Below are 7,309 nucleotides of genomic sequence, written 5' to 3'. Positions count from 1 at the left end.
CGGCCGCTTACGCTGTGAGGAGAATTAGACAATTGACTAATGTTGAGACAGCTCGCCTTGTTTATTATAGTTAGTTTCATAGTGTAATGTCATATGGTATTCTGGTTTGGGGCAAAGCAGCTGACATACAGACTATATTTGTCTTACAAAAGAGAGCCATTCGTTCTATATATAATTTAAGGGTGCGTGAATCATTAAGAGAACTTTTTAAAGAAATTAATATTTTAACTGTAGCTTCCCAATACATATATGATAGTATTATTTATGTTGTTAAGAATCTAGACTCCTTCACTAAGAATTCTGATGTCCATAACTATAATACTAGAAATAAAAATAAGCTTGCTATCAGAAAGTTTCGTGTTCGTAAAGTACAGAAGTCATTCGTTGGGCAATGCATTCATTTTTATAACAAGTTACCTGAGGATGCTTTAAGATTACCCTTTCCAGCTCTTAAGAATTACTTAAAAAAGTCATTGATGTTGAAGGCTTATTACAGAGTCGAGGACTACTTGACAGACAAACATGCATGGTCCAAACCAGAAACTGTAATAACGACAAGTAGCAATTAAAAATATTGTATTATGTGTAGAGTTAAAGGTGACTCAGCTCAGGTAAGAAAGCACATCAAATTGTATGACAGCATCTCATAACAATCAGTCAGATTCATATAATATGTATTCTCATTTCTTTTATTGATTTTAATTTCTTTTCCTTTTGTAAGATTTGATATGTTTTCTGAAAGAGCTACGTATTTGTGATTTCATGTACATATATGTTTATTTTTTATATCAAATTCTATAAAGTTATGTACTCACTGAGTATAATTGCATGAATTCTATAGTAATTTAAATTGTATTTTTCTTAATTACTCGTAATGCATGTTAATTATAAGATGTAATAATGTTTTGAAAAGATGTGTCCCGCCGAGTTTGTTGCCGGTCCCATATTGGGATACCCTCCTCCAATTGAGGGGGGATTTAAATCTTCTCGGGGCAGAGGTGTACGGTTGGAGCCGGTAAAGGTTTATTTGACGTTCATAAGCGCATTGTAATATGCCTACTTGAATAAACTATTTTTTATCTTTATCTATTACTATTACTGCCATCTAGTGTTACATAGCAAAACTAATAGTTAACAAGTTATACAGCTAGCGCCCTCTATAAGCGAGTAGCAAAACAAAAATAATGCAAAGCCGGCTCCAAGATGGCGCTAGTAGCTATCTTTTCAGCTGTTGTAAAAATCGAAAAATACGTATAGCTCTTTTTCAGTTTGGTTTGGTTTCCATTACGAGAAAACCTAGATGTAATAAATGCAAGTTCAGTGTCTGATAAATGTACAAAAATGAATAAGTTGGAATGAAACGCACGGTTATTTCACATACATTTATTTAGTTTCTCAAATACAAAAACCCTTTACCACAACTGCGTCCATCTCGCGACATACATGCTATCCTTATCTAATTTATTATAATATTAATAGTTTAGAGGAGGACGACATGCAGTTCGAGTGGACCGCGTTATGGATCGTTAGTCTTTTCAATAAAAAGCACATTTACTTACGACTACACCGCCCTGACTAATTTATTATCAATCTACAGTCTGCAATAGAAATATAAAAACGAACACAAATATCTAAATAATTATTACACATTGTTATGTTACTTTAGTTCATTTTGTACTATTTTGATAAATTGTGTATATGTTTGTGCTATTAGTATCGCTACGTACCACTAGATGGCGCTGGTAGTACTTATATTTATGCACATCTCATTGACTTTAATGGTTTAAATTTTCTTAAATGGGATATTTGTAGGATATATATATTAATATATATCCTACCTACCAGGATATATATATTAATATATATCCTACAGATGCAGGCTTAAATAATTTTAATCCTGCAGTCACGACGATAAACTGTTAAACATGTCGTCAAAACTTGTGTATAATCGACCGAAAAATCCAAATTATCAAAAAAAATCTACTGCAAAGTTAATTTTGCCTGGTTTTAAGTCGTAAAGTTCTATGTCCGTAAGAATACTTGTACAATATCTACAGTACAATATGCAATACAAATACGTATGAAACATTAAGAGTATTAAGACACTGGGCAGGGCGGCCCTAACCTAGAGAGAATCAGTCGAGAGAACACGAAATAAATCCTAAATTTGTACTGAATGGCAACTTAAATGGTTAATTAACAAATAGAAGTGAAAATCAGTCTCAAGTAAAGCTGGCGGCGGTGCCGCGAGTATTATGCGCGGCGCCGTAGGGTACTATCAGGGTAATATGGTCCATGGGTACACTTTTACTGAATACTATCAGGGTAATATGGTACATGGGTACACTTTTACTGAATACTATCAGGGCAATATGGTACATGGGTACACTTTTACTGAATACTATCAGGGTAATATGGTACATGGGTACACTTTTACTGAATACTATCAGGGCAATATGGTACATGGGTACACTTTTACTGAATACTATCAGGGTAATATGGTACATGGGTACACTTTTACTGAATACTATCATACTTTATGAATGATCGTAATTATTCGTTAGGAAAAAAACCGGTCAAGTGCGAGTCGGACTCGCGTTCCAAGGGTTCCGTACATAGGTCCGACTCACGCGTGACTGCACATTTCATAAAGTTTTCCTGTCATCTATAGGTAAAGTACTATTTTGTGTATTTTTTTCAAAATTTTAGGCCCAGTAGTTTCAGAGATAAAGGGGGGGGGGGGTCGGACAGACAGACAGACGCACGATTGATCCTATAAGGGTTCCGTTTTTTCCTTTTGATGTACGGAACCCTAAAAATGAAAAAGGTTATGTCCAGTATTTTGGACATTGTTTAGTTAAGAGTAAACATAAATAATGGTTTCGTTGTGGTCATAAAATATTACTCCAACAATGATTAATTTCTTGTTTTAAAATACGATATTATAGGTGTAAGTACACATGTCTAAATGTAACTAAGTATTCAGCATGTATTGTATTGAGTATACTCATTTTACAACACCCTGGGACATATACGTACAATCGTACATTTATAATACCCAAGTACGGGTCAGCCAAGAAAGTGCCACTTCGACTTTAGCCACTTTTCGACTCTATCAATCAGATGATAGAGTCGAAAAGTGGTAGACCATTTTCTTGGCTGACTGTACCCGTCTACGGCGCCTCATTTTAATTCCGAAAACACACAAACATACTAAACACGACAATAAGTACATATAAATCTATGTAGAGTTAACAACATATACTTACAGCTAACACTCATTTGGTTACGAACTTACGCTACGTTAGTGAAATATTCATATAATTTGTAATATATAGGAATCTATATAAAATATGTACGCGCTTAGCTCTTGTCTTTAATTGTTTCTTTTCGAAAAATAGAGCTATCATAACTACAGTTTGGGTTACGAAAGTTGATTCCATTAAGTTAAAAGAGTTTAATTATATGTTTTTATGAAAACATCGTGAGGAAACCGGACTAATCCCAAAAAGGCCTAATTTACCCTCTGGGTTGGAAGGTCCTAGTGCCTACGTCAAATCATGGGATTAGTTGTCAAGCGGACCCCAGGCTCTCATGAGCCGTGGCGAAATGCCGGGATAACGCGAGGAAGAAGAGGAATTATATGTTTTTATGATGTAGTTTTGCTTCCGAACTTATTGGCTTCAACTTTCATTACAGTGGTATTCAATATAACCTAATAAACGTAAAATGACAACAGTTAAAATAAAATGCTATTCAGATAAATTTATCGTAAATATGAAATCATTTATTTACCATTTGTTAAATTATAAAAAATGTTCGATTTACAGCATAAAGTTATGATTAATCTTTTTAATAAATGCTCAAAACCCAATCTGAATACCACTTTAGTTAAACCCTAGCGGAGCATTCCACGGGCTGCCCCGTATTAAACGCATTTTATTTCCTGTGTTGCGACTTTTTTTCGGCATTTAAATCAGGCGATTATTTTTCTGTGCATATTTTTGACCATCTGTCATAGCAAATCTTTAGAAAATTCGCGTTTTTACGGGACCAACGGTAGAATGGAATGCTCCTAGCGCGTTGTACAAGATGTACCATCTAGGTACTAAAGATAAGCTATAATGAGTAAATAACAGGACACAGGAATTCACAAACAATTGACACGAAACTCATTTATATAAAAATCTAATCAACGAGGCAGCCAAACCGATCAATAATTACACCATCCTTAATTATATTGCTGAATAACATTGTGATAATTGATATCGTATCAGTTACAACTTTCAATAACATGCCGTAAGGTAGGTCGTTCTCTGGTCAAAGTTTTTTTCCAAATTATTGAACTACTTAGTTTAATTACATGTACACATTTTCCATCATAATTTTGAGATGACGTATTTATTGATGTCATAATTCATATAACACTTTAAGCTCACATACACATATTTAATTACACAAACGGGCAAACCTCGATATAATTTCATTGTTTTTACCTTCGAGCAACACCGGCTTCCGACACGTCGGAAGGGAGGGGCCCAAGCGATATCTCACCGTACAAATCTTTCTGCCATTTTTCGCGGGGGGAAAGGTGCACACAGTCGCACTTCTCACACACTTGCATACAAAATCCAATCTGTAATGATGACACAAATACATAGAAAATGACACACGTCAAAGACAAATCTTGCAAACCTCGATCTCTTTTTGTGTACGGACGAGTGACTAGTGTCACAACACGCACACTAACACATTTTCGTTGAAGTATGTCATTGTATTCTGAGAGATGAGAAGTCGGATTTGTTGCTCGACCGATCCGCAATTTGTACTGAGCGAGCAAAATCGATAAATCCAACAATTACTCGAGACTAAAATATAATAATTGTATTTAAATGTAATTAAACGTATGATATGTAAAAAAAAAATATTACATGTGAAATGTAACACTTTCTTTTTGTAAATTTGATGTCCCCGACCTCTTTTTATAACAAAAAACCGAGCAAACAGGCATTTTTGTGCAGCAGTGTTCACGCGCGCGTCTGGACTCGGTCTAGTGAAAAATCCAAGTGCAACTAGTTTTATTACCCGCGCTAGATTAGATTGACGCGCTAATCTTGTACCTCGGCAGAGGGGAAATAGTGCGAAATGCGAATGCCGCCTCCCTTCCGTGTTGCTCGAAGGTTTTTACCTTAAATTCCAAACTCAGCTGAAACGTCGGAATTTAAGGTAGGTAATAACAATGAAATTATATCGCGGTAGACCCGTTTGTGTAATTAAATATCATAATTCATTGGAGGAAGCAATAAAAACAAAAATATGGGCAGTCGAAGGTCAATTATTCGTAGAAAATGTATACAAAAAAGCCCTCGTTGATTGGAGTAGCACCATAAAGGTGCTCGAAGCATGTCTTATGCTCAGTCTTACAGCAGAAACAGTAAATGCAAATCAATCTTCTCATATGGCACGATTTAAACTAACCAATCATTTGTACTCGGCGTAATGACTTGTGGATTCACTTGTACAGGGTCTGAATAACCTTTTACAATGCCAACAACTTCTTGTAGTCCATTTATTCGCTCCAAATGTAAATGATCTTATTTTTAAACATGCATATACCTCTGCAAGCGATATTCCACATTTTATATTAAAGGAAAAAAAAAACCCGCAACCTCCGCAATCCGTGCGTTTGCTCTAACCAATTGAACTACGGAAGCCTACCAACTTGCGGCGAGGTTGAGATTGCGGGTTCAAGTCCTGCCGGAAGCGTAAATGTTTCCACTTTTTCCCTTCAATATAAAATGTATAAATGATCTTCTATGACATGTATATAAATATTAAAAACTCTATGAAATCCTCTTAGCTGTTAAAGATTGCAGTTACAGTACAGCTAAAGCAGCCAAAAAAAAAGAGCAAATGCGAGACAACACCGTCTAAAACATTTAACATTCTTATAAAAAGAATAGTACATTACTACAGAGGCCGGGACGAAAGGGGTTGCCGGCCGAAGACATATAGACGGCCGAGCGAAGCGAGGCCGGATAGGTCTGAGCGCGGGCAACCCCATTTCCCGCCGAGGTATGTATAGTGCTTTTCTCAAACATGCAATGAAATAAATAAAATAAAAAATCCACGAAACCCAAGTTTTATTTATAGAAAAAAGTAAACTACACCCAAAATATAACCAACACGTACCTATATCATTATCACGCGTATGTTTTACACGAGTCGTGTAGTTTTACTACCCGTATATTTTCATGTATCTTTGATTTTTTCGCCTTGTATCCGTCTGACTGTCGTTTTCGTCACATAAGTTTACATAGGTAGTCTTTCATGTTGACATCATGTTTCACATAAATCGTTGCTTTATGTATGGAGTAAATAAGTATAATTTCCACACTGTTGACGAATTTGTAGTTACATTCATTTAAAATATGCCACAAAACTGTTTCTAATAAACTGTAAGCCATTTTTCTTAGTTTCTCAAATAATAAAATTGCCATAAGCAACCATATACATACTTCGTCTTTGACTTGGCGGCAGAGGCAGCAAGTTATTTAAAATCAATTCTGCTTACGCTGCCAATTCCAGCACCTACGATTACAATTAATATTAATTTCATTATTTCGTCGGAACTCATATTAAAGTCAAAAAATCAACAACGCACCATAAATCCAATAAAACAGAATGAATATTTTTCAACTTTACCTCCATAACAATTAAAAAAATATAACTACGCGTGTTTGAGTAGACCTTTTTACCGCTAACGTTTAGATGAAATATTTTAAATGTTTTTATTTGTGTAGTTAAATTTATAATTTAAAATTATACTGCCTCTAGTTTTTTTTAATGGATGAATGCCACGATGCTGTGTCACAAATATCTGTGAAATGAAAATTAAAAAAGAGGACTTTGCCGGCCTAGGCCTGCAAGATGTGTATGAAATTCCATTAACGACCTTTTGTCCTAGCCGCACCTGAAACGTCATACTTCGCAGCTTATTATAAGGAACATAACATCAATATTTCATTGCATGTTTGAGAAAAAACTATTATGACTGCGCGGGCGCGGCCCTCTAATGCACACACAAACGTATACCCACGTCAGATAAACGTCAGTCCATACAATTAAGTATGCACATTGTGTAAGGTTTTTGGCAGAGCTTTTAGTACCCTTAAAGGCGACTCTTAGTAGCTCTTAAAGGCGACTCCGGTTATTAAATGCTCTAAGGTGAGGGTAAGTAGGTGCTAAGAGGAGGGGCATGTATTTAAAAATGGTTTATCTCTTTAATAGAAGGTTAATCAGAACCCAG

This window comes from Cydia fagiglandana, chromosome 10 (assembly GCF_963556715.1).
Source record: "Cydia fagiglandana chromosome 10, ilCydFagi1.1, whole genome shotgun sequence".
In the NCBI taxonomy this organism is placed as follows: domain Eukaryota; kingdom Metazoa; phylum Arthropoda; class Insecta; order Lepidoptera; family Tortricidae; genus Cydia; species Cydia fagiglandana.
The sequence above is the reverse complement of the archived record's forward strand: the minus strand, read 5'-3'. Positions refer to the sequence as shown.